At 33.1% G+C, this 17,225-nt stretch overlaps 1 protein-coding gene across 2 annotated transcripts in view; it reads left to right on the top strand.

The window, feature by feature from the left end:
* The window catches only part of MSRB3 (methionine sulfoxide reductase B3), a 163,267-nt gene that overhangs the window by 81,798 nt on the left and 64,244 nt on the right, over positions 1 to 17,225 (top strand). The gene's annotated exons all lie outside the window — the stretch shown is intronic.

The raw sequence follows: 17,225 nt of genomic DNA, 5'->3' as shown, positions 1-17,225 counted from the left end.
AAACTAAGGTCACCTGAAGCCATTATTTTGCATCTATCAGGAAAAAATTTACATTTTCAGAAACAATGGCATATCAACCTCATTAGATGTTCTTTTCATTAAGCCTGAATGTAGCCATATAATCCTTAGGTTGGACTGTGTCTTTATGTCATTTGCTGAGATTTATGTGCTCCAGGGTGTCAAATGGTGTTTATAATTAAAACACAAAAATTGTCTCATTTATACAAAGAAATTATGCCATTTAGTGAATTGTTAATAGATAAATAAACATTGATTTTTCAGTTTCAGGAGAAAATAATTTGCAAAGAAACATATAATTTATTGAATTTGACAGTAACATTCTTACACTGGTTTGAGTTCCATTCTGTTTTAACTTAAAAAAAAAGTTTTTGTTCATTATGTTCACAAAGGACCTGAAGACCATATATATTCTTTTTGGTCATGACGTTAAGGTGCTAACATGCTTTTCTCCTTTAAAAGCTTCATCTTTCTTTTATTGTATACCTTTATGAATGTCTCCAACTTGGTGAGACTCTTTAAATATGACACAAACTGTGTTCTGTACATTTGAGTTAACAATTTCACCTCATTTGAGAACCCTGGTTCCAGAAATCTGTCCATTCTGTGTGTTTGGGCTTCTGAATCACATCTGACAGTGAGAGCATAAATAAACATTACTGGTTTACAATAGAGACTAAATGGAGACTAAAGGCATGGTGACATTGTATCAATGATTTGACCTTTTATTGATTCATAAGAGGTGACTCAAAATAGGGTGAGAAGTCTTTGTCATTTCTTAAATATTAAAATCTCTAAGTATAATAAAAAAATAAATGGAGAAAATTGATGGCATATGAATTTTTTACATAAAAGTTGGATCTTTTTATATCATTACCAGTATTACCAAATATTTATTAAGATCCTACTTCGTTATGATCCGATTTAATTCCCTAAACATCAGGTCAGAAACTGGTTTTAGAGTAAAGGATCTGGTACATAGCTCTTAAAAACGAAAAAGTCCAACAAGTTCATTTTGAAAGTAAAACCTGGAAATAGTGTACAGAATTGAAATATTAGGCAGCAGTTGTCAAAGTCAGAAAATTTATGTTGAATTTGCAAATCCAAATGAAAGCGTGCTGCTAAATTCCCGTAGTGATAGTTATAACATCTGTACAGACACACGTCTTTCACTCTGGTGACCAAACATTTTTTGTTCATGATTCTTATTTTCTCCAAGTCCTAATTTAAAAAAAAAAAAAAAAAAGTTTATGATGGACAACATCTGCATGTCTTTGAAAACTACGAAGTTCTGTACTCTGAAAAATCTTATGGGGAATACTGATTAAAAGTTTATTTATTCTTTTAATTTCAAATTTAAATATGTTGTGGAAAGAATTCAGATGGTTTCAAATTAAGAAACAGGTAATTATGTTTTCTTATAAGCTCTTTTAGCTTAGTATCAGATGAGGGAATCATGACAAAGGAAGCTAGAACTGTGTTCTTTGGCATGCTATATCATGCAGATTTGGTTAGAAATAAGATGGCATATTGGAACAATTAAATATATGACTTTAATAGGTTCAGATTTTCTATTGTTCATCAAACACAGAAAGTAAACTAGCTCTGCTTAATGTTGTATACAGCTATAACAGTGTTCCTGACAAAGTATAAGATTTTTACATGAAGGAAAATGTCAATCTTGCAAAGGAAAAAAAAACACTTAAAAAATAAATAGTATGGTTAATGACTGGCCATAAAGGAAAGGATTTCAAAGTAACATTTTATATATATATATATATATATATGTGTGTGTGTGTGTGTGTGTATATATATATATATATATATATATATATATTATATATATATATATATCTCCCCTCCCAAATAAAGAACCCAGCTTATGCAGAACTTACTGCACATTTGCAATTTGTGTAAATGAGTTTCTGACTGTGGAGTGAGCTTCAGGAGGGAGGAAGGAAAGTTTTCATTGTCAGCACATGGTGAAAAATGTCAGTTGTTGAATACATACCCAAGCAATCAACCTAGAGAGTGATTTCATTTTTTTCTCAAAACTGTATCAACTTTTTTCTATAAGAGCAAACCCACAAACAGCTTGTGTTTTTTTTTAAGTTTCAAAAAATTATAATGAAATATTTCAACTATATATAAAAATAGAGTGTGGTATAATGAATATCCACATATCCATCATCTAGATTTTACAGTTGTTAATAATTTGCCATACTCATTTCACTTTTCTTTTTTTGCTTGAACTATTTTAAAGTAAAATACATACATTTCATGTCACTTTAAAAGCCTGAAGATTATAGATTACCTTGACTTAATGAAAGAGATCAACTATTTTTTCGAAGTTTTCATTTGTCTCAGAAATTCGAGTCACATACAGATTCTTATGGAAAGGATCAGGGCATTACCATGTCCACATTTAGTTAAAGAGACATCAAAAGTTCTATTTGTGGTGAAGGTTAACAAAACCTTCAACCAGAAGGTAGTGGCACTGAATTAATTCTGATCCAAGAACCCCAAGAATGTTCTGTCCTCAAAGTTAATTTGATTAACACGGTAGCTGCCATCTAGCTGTGTCCTCTGTGTCCTGAGGTATATACCGATTAAACTCTGTTTCTGTTGATTTGTAACTCAATCACCTCAAGTTTTCGGCTTTGCTGACTGAGAGCAATCAACCTACCTTCTTTCTCAAGGAGTTGTTTCCTCGTTGATGCACTAATGTTGCTTGCCTGCAATCGTGTGTAGTTGGTGACTTTACTAATAGAGTAAAACAGACTTCCTTTTATGTTCAGAAGTAGCAAGAAGCTGTGCTCTTCTCCCCACCTCCCAAGAAGGGAAGTTAGTTGATGCTGGGGGCAGCAGAGCATTGAGTTTAATGTAGTGATTAAACATGAAAGCTATATATCAAATCTCAGGAGAAACATGCTTTTGAAAGAGACAGGGAACTGTGGAACATACTGCGTGATAGGCTATGTAAACAGAGCCCTGGAGGTCAGTGTGTGGATGCAAACCAATTAAATAAAGAAATTACTGGCTTTGCTTTCTATCATCTGGATGGGGAGGATCAAAAGTTAACATGGACAGGGCTGAAGTGTAAACTTTGCTTGAATAACTTAGAGGCGCCTCTGGAAACGTTATTAACTCTTTCAATTCAGCACCAAGTTGTTGTTGTTGTTGTTGTTGTTGTTTTCGTTTTTAAATTTAACCAAAAGAAGTTACAATCAAAAATAAAATACATGCTCTTTTTGCCCTTTTGTACATGTCCATTAACAAAGGTGCTCGTGGTGAGTAGAATGGAAGAGAACGCAGGGGATGAGCTGCTGAGGAGAGCAGAGTTGACAGAGCAATCAGGTTTCAGGGACGCGCACACGTCTTTTAAAAACAACCCATTTGGAAAAGCAGAGCTCTTGCAGAGTAACTGAAAAAAGATGTTTTCCTCTTCTCCTCAATACTGGGTATAAGGCAAAGCTGTAATTGGGATTTACCAGTCACTACGTAACATCAGGATGGTGTTATTTCTGTTTTATTAACATAGAACAGTTTTCTGACCAAGAAGAACCTGAAGCCTAGAAGTTAGTTAATAACTGTATGTTAAGGACTGCCTGGAGTCTAATTCTGTGCTCTTAACCTTCTCAGGTGATGTTTGGATGAGAAAATGAAATATCAAGTTAAAATGGTATCGTTTCATGGTTCATAAACATTCAAAATAAAGGCTTTTTTTTTCTTTCTTCTGTAGAGTCATGTTGGCTGAGAAAGTGAATAAGCTTATGTTTAGTGCTTGTTGATTCTGGGCTGCTTGGAATAGCTCTACTAAGGAAATGGGCTCATAGAACACAGCAACTCAAAGGTATAAGATTTCATGAAAGCAAATTATGGAGGATTAAGAAACCTAATGAGCATGTTTTAGTGTGGAGAGTTGAGGAGGGAGCTCACTCTTAAATAAAGCCCAAGAGTGTACAAGGTTAGGAGATCCTAAAAGACACGATAATAAAAGGCACAACAGAATATAATTATCTTGAAGGGAAAAAAAAAACAAAACAACAAAAAACCCGAGGAACAAAAAGCAGCTAGTGTCGCTTTTAAGATCTGTATAAAAAGGGCTCTACACCAGCATAAGGAAATCAAAGAATATAATCAGTTAAAGCTTGAGGCAAAAACATAAGGGCAGTGAAAAATACAGTGGACTGTTAATGGTGGTCACTAAGTTGAAGGGAAATGAGGAATTTGAATATAGTAGAACTAGAGTTTTGAAAGCTTGTGAGCAAATGAGACAGTCTGCCTAACATAGTAAATCTTTCTCAAGAAATTAATAAGGGAAACATTTTCAGATCTTACCAATGTGGAGATTGTGTTGACAATACTTCTCAGCTGTTTCAGATCGATTTTTGTCATTTTTAATTTCTTATTTTTGAAGGGCTTGTAACAACAAAGAGCAAGGAAATATAATTATAAATCTCTAGACGAGTATTGAAATCTGTCTCTGGGCATCAGTCATTAGTAGAAATGAGAAAAATATTGTCTGTTCATCTGATCACTCATTCAACCTATGTTTACCAGGCGTACTGTGTGCCAAACCTAGACCCTGCGTTTATAGCTGTGAACAGGGTGGATATAATTCATTCTCTCCTAGAATCTTACAATTAGTTGGACCATTATACAAATTCACATGGATTTCTTTGCATATTTGCCTGAGAAGGGCTAATAAGGTTAAATTTAGATCCAGATGGTGAATTGAAGAACTCCTGATGTTTAAACATAAGCTAATATATTTTAGGTTTTGACAAATTTACCTTTCTTGACTTTATTCAAACCATATCTCTTTGGTTTCCCCTTTGGCTTTTAAGAGACCAGCCTAATAATGCTACTGGTTAGTGTGTAGTTTTTCTCTAGCTTTTAATAAGGACTGACATTTCACATTTGATTATCATTAAAAGAGATTAACTTACAAGAGAACAATGACAAATGTTAACGAATATTGTTCTCTTCTTCACTTTTATTTAATTTTTAATTTATTCTTTTACTGGATCCTAATCAGGGTTGGCCTGAAAAATCAGGCAGCCTTCTTTATAACAATCTTACTGAATTGTGTAGAAGCAAAAGGAAAGGACAGAGACTTTCATCTCCTTTTATAAACTAAACACCAGGAAGCAGCAAGGCATAGCAGCTAAGTGCAAAGGTTTGGGTTCAGAAAGATCTAAATGAAGACTCTGTTTATTTCTAATAATTTTCAGTTGGTTTTCTTAGATTTCATGTATATCATTATGTTACATACTTAAATTTTGTTTTTCTTTTCTTCTTATTTAGAATTAGAGCATTTAAAGCTGTGAATTTCCTTCAAAAACTTCAGCTTTTTAAATATTGTATTATATTTTATTTATTTTTAAAAAAGATTTTATTTATTTATTTGACAGAGAGAGAGAGCGATCACAAGTAGGCAGAGAGGCAGGCAGAGAGAGAGGGGGAAGCAGGCTCCCCACTAAGCAGAGAGCCAGATGTGGGCTTAATCCCAGGACCCTGAGATCATGACCTGAGCCGAAGGCAGAGGCTTAACCCACTGAGCCACCCAGGCGCCCTAATATTGTATTTTAAATAGTTGCAGTTTTGGCTTTCTTTTGGACACAATGATTACGTGGGAAAGTGTTTTACATTTCCATATGTTCTACTTTCCACTTTTGTTTGTAATTCTCAGTTTCATTGCTTGGTGGTCAAAGAATGTAGCCTTACTATTTTTCAGTAAGTCTATTATGCAATACTTAATAAAGTTGTATTTTTTGGCCTAAGATATGTTTAATTTTCTTTTTAAGATTTTATTTATTTATTTGACAGAGAGAGAGATCACAAGTAGGCAGAGAGAGAGTGGGAAGCAGGCTCTCTGCTGAGCAGAGAGCCTGATGTGGGGGCTTGATCCCAGGACCCTGGGATCATGACCTAAGCGGAAGGCAGAGGCTTTAACCCACTGAGCCACCCAGGCGCCCCAGATATGTTTAATTTTTGTAACTCTTCTGTGAGCGATTCAAAAACTATATTCTCTGAAATGAAAAGGTTTGGTACATAGTTATTAGATCAGTCTGAGTCATGATTTATATCATTAGTTATTTAGTTTCTGTTTTATCTGGCGAGGACTTTGAGAGGAGAGATACTTTTTTTTTTTTTTTTTAATTGAATTCTACGTCTTTAGATATCGCCACTCCTGTATTGTCAGCTTCTGTCCTCTATGTTCTCTGGCACCAACCATCTTGCTTGGGCCATGCATTGCACTTGTCCTCCTGTAGAGGACATTATTTCAAAGCAATGCCCAAGGAAATGAAGGCTCCTCTAAATAGGAAACTTATATTATCCCAAATTTGTACATGAAACAAGAAGTTGTTCTACCACCTATAAATACCGGTGCTTTCCCCTTCCTTTTTGTGCCCAACACCATCCCATAGCTTTGTTATGAAAGAGGCTCTGAGACATTATCTTTAAAGGTTCATCCTAACACCTCCCCAGCAGTTAATCATTCCTTCCTCTGTTCAAACACTGTCTTTAAATGGATTTGTTATAGCATTTATGATTTGCTATAATTATTTGTGTGAATCTTTTATTTCTCTCCCAGTCTGTGAGTGTTTTGAAGATAGGAACCATATCTTACTCCCCCTTATAACCTTGGTATCTGGTATGAAATAGTCAATAAGCAAAAATTCCACGAAGTTGGGAATCTTTGTCTGCTCTGTTCTTGCAATTTTGACCAAAGCGCTTAACTAATTACCAAAGATTTACTCTCCCCGTTCATAGTGTAGAGCTGTTGCTGGGACGTGGCTACTCAGCCAGAGATGACAATTTCCCACCTCTCTTTAACCCTAACCCTAATCCTAACCCTAACTCGTTTGGGGACATACAACCAATTCTTTCAGTGGAGTATGTGTCATTTCTGGGTTAAAGGGATTAAATATACAGTGTATTCCACCTCTCTTCTGAAATTATGTCGGAGGTACATGTTGAACATGATATGGAAGGAGTCTGGATCTCTGAGTCTTACTTGGAAGAGATCCACGCAGGAGAGCCCTTCAGTCCAGAGCATCTTGATTGGCCTTTATGTAGAGGGAAATAAACTTTCCCTGTAATAAGCTACTGAGATTTTGCCATGTTTATTATGGAGGCTAGAGTCATATACCCTGATTAGCCTGGTGCCTAGTATACTTCCTGCAAATAGATGGTACTTATTGATTATTGTTGGATAATGATAAAATTTATGGCTAGGGACTATAATATCAAACGCAAAGATGATCCTATAAATGAAGGATCATAGAAATATAATATACTGTGTTTTGTATAGTCACCAAGCCTATCACTTATCAATTGGCACAATAAGACCTAGTAACAGGACACCTTAAAAAAGCAGTGACTTAAGACAATAATGTATTCATGGTCACGTGTCTATGGATTGGTTGGGAGTTGGCTGACATAGGTTGGTCACAGGTTCGGTCCAAGTCTGCTCCATGGGTCTTGTCACTGGTGATAACAGAGAAGAGGGCAAACCTCACTATGCAAGCACATTTCAAACCTATGTTTTCATCAGGTCTGCTAGCATCCCATTGGCCAAGTAAGTCACATGCCCAAGCTGAAAGCTAAGGAAGGGGAAAGAACTTTGTCCCTTCTACTCACTGATCATGCAGGTGTGTTAAATACTCTGTCTTCCCTCTAGTGGGAAGAACTGTTGAATCACATGATAAAGGGTGTAGAGATAGGAAGAGGAGAAGAATAGAGCCAATGATGAAATCTACTATATTAGAATATCATGTACTTAGATCAATTATTTGGTAAAAGTATTTATAGAGTTAGAAATATTATATTTCTAAAGTGGATCCAATTCCTTCTTTATAATCACATTATTGTAACCTAACTTTGGATATAATAGTAATGGATATAGTAAGATGAAAATATTTGTATAATGCTTTACCACTTAAATAGTACTTTTAATAAATTTTACCAAGTTTGAGAGTCACAAACCTCAGCAAGATACACAGGACTATTTTTTACCAGGGAAGTAGTTGAGATACAAAAAGGTTAAGTGACTTATTTAAGGTCATATAACAGTGAATGGCCAAGGTGGGATTATATGGCAGGTCTCCAACTTGCAATGACTCTTCCCATTTTATTAGATTATTGGATAGTTCTTTTTGTGAGTGATTTAAAAAAATTTATTATTAGCTTTTAATTTTTCTATAATTACTATATTTAGCAACTATTATACACTATAAATTAGAAAATTTATTTTTTCTCAAATCAAGAATAATTATATGATTATAAACATGTCTTGAAAATATAAAGTGTATGACTTCAAATATGGCTTTTAGTAGGCCATTGAAATGTTGCTGACGGTTTCCCAAGAAGCCTCAAAAGATAGCATTAATTGCCTCAGTGAGTTTTCTGTGTTCCAGTATCTGATCTTAAACTTCCAACCTCAGGAACTTGGATGTTTTAGTATCTTTCGGGGATTGACTCATATTAATAAACCCACAAGACTAATGGAGTAAGCTAGAATGCCAATGTATTTGTTTATGATGAGAAATACAATTCTCACATGGCTTAGAATACACTTACACCTGTGTGGTCAGTGTCTTCTTTCTCTTAAATATTCAAGCTGTGTGACTCCAAAATCACAAAAAGAACTCAGTTTATCAATTAGCCAAAATAAATCATTCATATTGGGGCTGAAATTTCCTTGGTATAGCATATTAGCACCCTAAAGGCAGACCTACATGGGGAATCAGATCATAACTAGAAAGTTGCTCTGTTAAGCACAAAATAAGAAAAAAGGGAAATAGACAAATCGAACATTTAGCTTTATGAGTTTATGTTAATGTGAATTATCTATCTCAAAATGGGAATAGCCCTGGCCAGTGAAACTTTATATAACTTAACATCCATTGGCTTTGCCTTCATCTATCCAATACATCCAACGATACTTATGCAAGACTCCTTTGCAATTGGGCTTGGAAAACATACTACAAGTCCATTACCTAAGACTCTGTTTCCAAGTTCTTTTTTTTTTTTTTTAAGATTTTATTTATTTATTTGACAGCGATCACAAGTAGGCAGAGGCAGACAGAAAGAGAGGGGGAAGCAGGCTCCCTGCTGAGCAGATAGCCCTATGTGGGGCTCAATCCTAGGATCCTGAGATCATGACCTGAGTCGAAGGCAGAGGCTTAACCCACTGAGCCACCCAGGCACCCCATGTTTCCAAGTTCTTGGAGCAGGACACCATGTGTGGAATATTGAGATCTTAAAAATTTACAGTTTAATTATTTCTTAGCTATTGAAGCATGTATTAAAATTTTAATGGTTTAACATACCACTTCAGCATACTAAAATTAAAATATAGAAGGTCAATATATAGATCTAGATATAGATCATTTCCATTACTTAAAATGTTCTCTCATATTTTCCTTCAGTTAATCCCCAGTTCTCAGAGGCAACCATTATTCTGACTTTAATCACCATTGATTAGTCTGTTCTTGAACTTCATATAAAATAAAACTGTACAGTATATATTATCTTGTGTGTGGTATTTTTTGCTCTATATAATGTTTTTGAAATTTAATCATGTTATATGTAAGTACCAAGAGTTATTGCTGAGTAGTATTGAGTTGGGATGCATATTTTGGTCAAAGTCAGGCTATCATTCATTCAGTTGGGTTTACTGAGCTGTCTCTGTTCTGAAATTCTCACGCCCAGAATACTGTTGTTAATGCACTGAACCAGTATGTAAACATTTTTGCTTGGATTCCACATGATCAGTCAGTGAAATTGCATGTACATGTAGAACACTTATTCTGTTTTAGATGTGGTGGAGGCTATATGAATATGACACAGTTCCTCCCTCATGGATCTTGTAAGTTAATTATAGAGATGAGATATACACACACACATATACCCGAAGATATCTGTATGTACAGTTTCTGGTAATGGAGTCCTAGTGGGATTTAGAAGGGGAATCACTTTAGGCTACAGTGATAGGGGAGGTTCCTTGTTGGAGGTGTATCTTAGATCTTCACAGGTTGAAGTTGGATAGATATAAAGAAGGAGATCATTTTAAAGAAAGGGCCAGTTAAAGTCAGGCACAGAGGCAAAAGGGCAGAAAGTATTTGAGGAACATAAGTAAATCAAATTGCCAGAACTAGAAGAGTTTTTTGGGAAGTAATGGTAGAGTTAGGAGTCTATTAGAGAGCACATGTTAAAGAATTTGGACCTAACTGTAGATAATAGCATTAGTAATAATTGCTAATGTTGATTTTATGCCTACTATGTGACAGGCACTGTACCAAGTGCTTTATATTTACTAACTCATTTAATTTGTACAAATCATACATTACTACTCTCATTTTATAAATGCATAGACTAAGGCACAGAGAGGTTGGCTATTTTACCCAGAGTTGCATAGCTAGTAAGTGACAGAAAAGGGATTTGTTCCTAAGTAGCCTAATTCCAGAGCCTGTACTCTTAACCATGCAATAAATCCCCTAGAATATGAGTTTATATGATCAAAAAATATCTATGAATTTTTAGTGATATACCTTTTTATTCATACACGTGACAATTTTTATTCATATATATGACGTACTTGTCCAGTCAGTCACATATCATTGTAGAAATTTTCTCCCCTCCCAAAGTAGATTCAGTAGTCTCTTGAGAAACGGGTTTTGGAGGTGAGGTAGAGTTTTGATTTCTAAATGCAAATTATCCCCACAGCATTAAATCGCTTGCTGAAAAAGATATTCATGTGGGATTTGTTGTAAAGATATGATTGATGAAGAATTAACAGTCTCTAGGGAATTGATAATTATCTTGTTTTGGACAACACCTTATTTTTAATACAGTTGAAAATTAATAGAATTCAATTAATACAGTTCACTCTAGTTTCTATAGGAAGTGAAAACGCTTACCTCATATTGGTAGATCTTCATCAAGTGGAATGAATGGGTGGTGATCGTTAACCTTCTTGGGGGACAGTACATGGATTATTTGGCCATTCATGTAAACTGACATACCTTGCTCATTCCTGGGCAGAAATAAGATACATTTAACTAAAAAGGGTAGAAAATTTTGTTTTAAGTACATGACTTTGTTGCAGGCTTAAGATTTTTAACATTCTGCTTCAGTATGAAATTATTTTATTTAGGAAACAAGTACAAATGCAGTAAGCAAACTCAATTGTTTGCTTATTAAATCAAAATGTTCTATTAAAAATAGTTTAAAGTGCCAATGGCATTTTAGTTCTTTTTATGCCTCAATAATTTTTTGGTTATATCTTTTGTATTATAGAACTATGCTATAGGAAAGAACATTTTATAAGAGGTTATTTTGATTTTTCATCAGTTCCCTGGATAGGAATCAAAGATGAAGAAAATTTAATTTTTGACTGGTGACCACAGATCTTTTAGTGATTTTTAATATGTTCTGGAGATTCAAATACTTAAGAAACAGGTGCCTTACATGATATTCAAGCGGTGAAATTAGTAATCTTCTATTCTAGTTGTTCTTTTTTTGCTTTTTTTGAAATTAAAGACATATTTAATTGATACATATTAAAGACATATTTAGTCAACATTATATTTTCACATAGTAGCATGTGGTAGTGTTCATTGTGTTAAGTGAGGAGTGAATAAAAATGGAATGATGTTAGTGTTTTTTTTGATAGGAATGATGTTAGTTTTAAGAAGAAATGTATTTTGCCATTTCCAAAATAATATAGAATATTTGCCAAATTGTTTTTTTTTCTTCAAAAAATGTGTTTATACATTACCTTACATCCAAATCATTTACACTGTGGGTTGAAGGCCATTATATAGAAGGCAAGAGATGTAAAGGACAAGAAAATTTGATAACAATGAAAATATTTTATGGCAGAACATAGCAACACAAAACAGTAATGCGAAGATTGAAGTAATATAGTAGTTTTCCTATCAAAAATGGTAAACCTCAGGCTTCCCGGCCAATCAAAAATAGAGTTTGGGATGTTATTCTAGCATTTTAGATTTAAATTTGTTTCTATGCTGTATTAAAATTAATTCAGTTTTTCCCTTGTGTTGTTATATACTAATAGTCAATAAACCGTACTTTTAGTGTATGAATGAAAATGGCATTGAAACTCATTCAAATGTAATACCTTAGGGTTTTCCTAGTTGGATTTTATTCAAATTTTTATTGCATTTTGTGGCTTCCTTTATATTAATTTCTTACATATTTGCCTTTTAAGTTATACTTACAGTTTTTATCATGACCTGATTTTTGATTACCAGTATTCCTTAAAATGTTGCCTACATATGTGGCTTTTGCCAACTTATTTATTAGGAAATTCATTGGTTTTTTAAAATTCTAAGCAATGTATCAGTATATTTATTTTTGTAGCTATATGATCTTACATTTTTATTTCAGGATTATTGAAAAATACTACATAACTAGAACTTAAAATTGCCTATAGTTCCCAGTATGTATAAAAAATAAAAAATTTCCCCCCAAAGTTTAGATTTAAATTCATATTAAATTCATTTATGATAAAATATAATTTTTTCCTCAAGTTTTTTTTGTGTAGAACTAGTATGCATTTTTGGTAACCTAGTAATTTTATAAATTGGCAAATATAGTCATATCAGACAGATATGAACAAAACATTATGATGTTTTGTCAAAATGATATAACATTTTATGAATGAACAATGAATAAAAGGAAATTTCAGTGTCGAAGTCAATACCATTTCATCAGTTTGGAAATTTAATATAACCATGTTCAGTTCAAATGTTTGTTGATTGTGCACTAAGGTAAAGCTTTGCCTGGAGTAAGCTATCTGTAAACTATTTTAGAATAATCTAGTATCAAACAGATATAACTCTCAGCATAGAAATGTACTGTTTTTAGGGTATTCACATATGATTGAGGCGACTAGCATGAAAGACAGTTGCCTCTCTGTTGTTTTATTTTGTAAGTTCTCAAGGCCAGGGGAAGCTTTTGATTATTTTGTGCTATGTGCCTATGCATACCTAGGGGAAAATAATCACAGATCTCAGTGTCAATTTAATTAAGCAGCTGATTTAATTGCTGATTCAACAGCTAGTTAGGGTTCACAATATTTTAGTATTTGTGAACTTCTTGGTAGTATGGGTGACAATAAAGTAATGATAAATTCTATTTTTTCCTAAAATAGAACATTATGTAAATGAACTAAGATGCATTGTTATTAAGATTATTTTAAATGTAAAGAGATACAGCTCAATTTTAACCAACTTTATTACTTAATAAACATGGCTCTAGATTTGAGGGAAATGTTTAAAGGCAATTATATTCTTATATATGGTTAATTGTAATCTCTTTTTTGTAACCGGTTTTTAAGACAAGATCTATTATGGTTTTTCAAAATACTCGAACTTGCTTTGTAGAAATCTGAAGTGTATCATGTTTTAGCAATTATTTTTTTAAATTGTATTTTAGAAATTCCTCATTTTAAAAAGTAATTAGGTTAATTTTCATCTCTATCTTGTAACCAGTTCATAAGAAAGTAATTTCTTATATTCATTCCAAATAGACCAAATTTGTCCATTAGAATCTAAAAGACACCATGTCTTTTATAAGATGATTGATAGGAACTTACGTGTCTACTTTCTTCTTCTTACTGCTAGATTTAATAATCTATTTTGCCATGAATTTTCAAAAAGGTTTTTTTCTCAATTCTTATGAGTTTTGATAGATACACTATATCACCACACAAGTCATGGGTCTATGTAATAGAAAGACGAACGTTTCTCTGTTATCTGCATTTCGCACTGAGAGTCAATAGGTTGATTTTACATAGGATGATCAGAAACAGGAAAGCTATGGTTTAGAAAATGTTTTAATCTGTTTCAAATAACTTAGCTGAGCAATCTGGTAAAAATGACATGATTAATGACTGAAGAAGATTAAAATATTTTCACATTCTGTTTTTAATGACCGTTATCTTAAGTTTCTACTCTAAAATTTATAACTAGTAAAATATTACAGGAAAAGTATATCATTTATAAGCCACTTGAAGTTCTGTTTTACTTTATCAAATTGAGCCTGCTTTTTAGCCAAAACAGCATAAATTAAAAACAAATTTTAACTGAAATATAACTTGTGTGCTATTTATTCTTAAATACATTCATTGAAGTGTTAATATTTATTAGGTTCAACATAAAAGGGCCAAGATTATTGTTTTCAATTAGGCAGGATAGCAGTTCGGTCAGTATATAATTTTTAAAATTTATCTTTACAACTAGGCAGATCTTCATCATTTGGAAATAGGCCATTTTGGTAAATTTAACTAAAAATGTTTTCTATGTGTGTAAGTGGTGACAAGTAAAACTATTAATGTTGGAGTTTTGCCCGCTGATTCTAGTTGTTCTGTCTTTTTTTATCCAGAGATAATTATGTATATTCAGTCTCTGTCATATTTACCTAGAGGAAGTCTTTTTAATCCCTCATTTTTCTCCTTCACTGAGGTTATGTGTAAATACTACATGAAATGGCAAATGGAAGAAAGTCTGTTTTGTCTAAAGATACCATTCATCTTAAACAAACACAATCTGTCTTTGAAAGCATAGTGATACAAGTTTTGTTTGGTGGGAGAGGGAGGAAGATGGGTAAGACCAAAGCAAAAATATGTTACAAATTATATCAACTGGTATTATGCCTCTTTAAAAATTGGATAAATTTTCCTGATATGTGTCTGTCTACTTCAGGGACTCACAACCCCGCCTGCCCCCCTCCACAGTTTCATTGCTTCTTAGTTTCCACCATCACCGGCATACCATTTTTATGAAGACTTGCATTGATTTCTGACAGAATCCTGAAGCTAATTCTTAGATATCTTAGAGCACAATTTTCTAAAAAACCATGTATATGAATTTATAATTCCATTAGGAAAAGGAATATGTTGCCTTATTTTAATTATTTTCAATTTTGAAGCCCCATAAAATGGAATAAAATAACTTCATTTAACCTTTTATACTGTGAACTCTTTAGAGATAGAGCCCTCTTTTAATTCCTCTATTGTATTTATCCCCAGCACTAAGCCCAACTAGGTCACAAGTGATGACTGAATAAATGTTTATTAAGCTCATGCCAAAGGAATTAACCTTTTACTGCTTACATTTGCTCATGAAATTTATTATGAAAACTAACAACTTTAGTATTGTTCTTCCCACCTTGTTTTCTCTGTATTGTGCTTGTCCTTGTTCACCTTTTCTTTCCTTTTTTTTTTTCTTTTGGTTGGATTGATTAAATTTTTACCATTTTAAAAAAAGCTTCTTGTCATAATTAATATACTGTTTTTATTATCTCTTCAATTTAATTTTAAGGAAAATGTTTGACTTTGTATTTCTCTGTTCATGTTGGGAATTAATTCAAATGTATAACTTCTTTCTGCTTCTCCCAATATAAGAACTTTAGCACTTTTAATTTGTTTCTCATCCCTTTGCCTATAACCTGACTCCAATCTGGAATTTTGGGGACACTTCTCATTATGCCTCTACTTTCTTAAAAATCATTTCTCAAGAATCTATTGTGTTAAAGCTACATTGTGAACTACTATCTAGATTTAACTATTGAATTTTACATATTTATTTACTCATCAATATTTCTTGCATCCTGACCTTTCTTAGATCTATTCTTCATTTTGCTGTATTACTTCTTTAGGTATTCTTTCAGTACTTCTTTAGGTATTCTTTCTAGATAGCAAACTGAGTTGCTTTATATATGGATTACTTATTCACACTTTTTTTTAAAGATTTTATTTATTTATTTGACAGACAGAGATCACAAGCAGGCAGAGAGAGAAAGAGGAGGAAGCAGGCTCCCTGCCGAGCAGAGAGCCTGATGTGGGGCTCGATCCCAGGACCCCAAGATCTTGACCTGAGGCCAAGGTAGAGGTTATAACCCACTGAGCCACGCAGGCGCCCTTTATTCACACTTTAATATCAAAAAGTGTTCAAGGCAGAAAACACACCATTGCACATTTATTCTTGAGGCATGGGAGTTGGCAAATTGAACTTACATGGTTCTAAGATCTTTGGGTCTGCTTCCACGAAGGATAGACTTTTTGTTTCTCTTTTAAATGCTGAACTTTTTTTCCAAGTATGATTTTCGTTTATAATTCATTTGCTAAGAATTTCCTCTTGGAGGGAATAAAATGAATTTTTAGGTATCATTCAGTTAAAAATATACACTTCAACAAATACTTAATAGGCGTCCTTTCTATGCAACAAATATCCAGCCAGTATCGAGGAGTATGATAAATACAATTCTTGGTTAATTGTACTAAAATATTTTTTAAAAATATTATAGATTAAATTTTTCATGTTATATTTTAAAATTCTTGAGTTTTTTAAGACCTTTAAAATTCAAAATATAAAAGGTAAATTTTAAAAATATATTACTATCTTTGATAAAATTAGAGTACATGTGGTACCACCTTTTAAATGTCATTATCCATGTTCAGACACTTAGCTAAATGAACAACATGTTAGAGCAATTCAAGGTATGAGAGGATTTCACTTTGTCTTTCTACTTCACAAAGATTAATGTGGCAAAGTTCTTTCATGTCGGTTTTGTAGTAAGTGAAAGAATAGAATCGTCTATTATGCAGCTATATGTACCTTTCATATAGATTATATTTTCTGATATTTCTCAGTCTTATCTCATTGTTTCAACTTTTGGGTTTATTTAGGTAAGGCTCTTGTAGAGCTAATGATGACAGGATTACAGTACGACATCAGTATCTCATTTTAAAAGCATTCAGCGTTGATTAGTTTGACGCAACAAAGAATACAGTTTGAAAATGAAGGGCAGTGAACAAAGGGAAATAAAGGAAGAATTTGGCAATTTGAATAAATACAAATAAAATAAATGAAAATAATGAGTAAAGAGTCTGTACATTTTAAGACTTTGGAGTTTTATTGTGAAATAGCCTTCCAGAAAAATTGTGCCAATTTATACTCTCTTCAGCTATATATAGTATTTTTCCCTCCTCCGGACACACTAACCTACTCCGAGTATTACTATTCTCTTATTGTCTTTGCCGATCTGATAGGTGAAAGTAGTTTCTCATTGTTTTAATTTGCATTTTTAATGACTAGAAATATTGAACATTTTTCCTTTGTGTTACTGAGTATAATTCTTCTGTTAATTGCTTATTTATTTATTTAGTT

The sequence above is a fragment of the Lontra canadensis genome, unplaced genomic scaffold, assembly GCF_010015895.1.
Source record: "Lontra canadensis isolate GAN:19392208 unplaced genomic scaffold, GSC_riverotter_1.0 scaffold9, whole genome shotgun sequence".
NCBI classification, from domain to species: domain Eukaryota; kingdom Metazoa; phylum Chordata; class Mammalia; order Carnivora; family Mustelidae; genus Lontra; species Lontra canadensis.
This window is presented reverse-complemented; position numbering and strand designations above follow the sequence as displayed.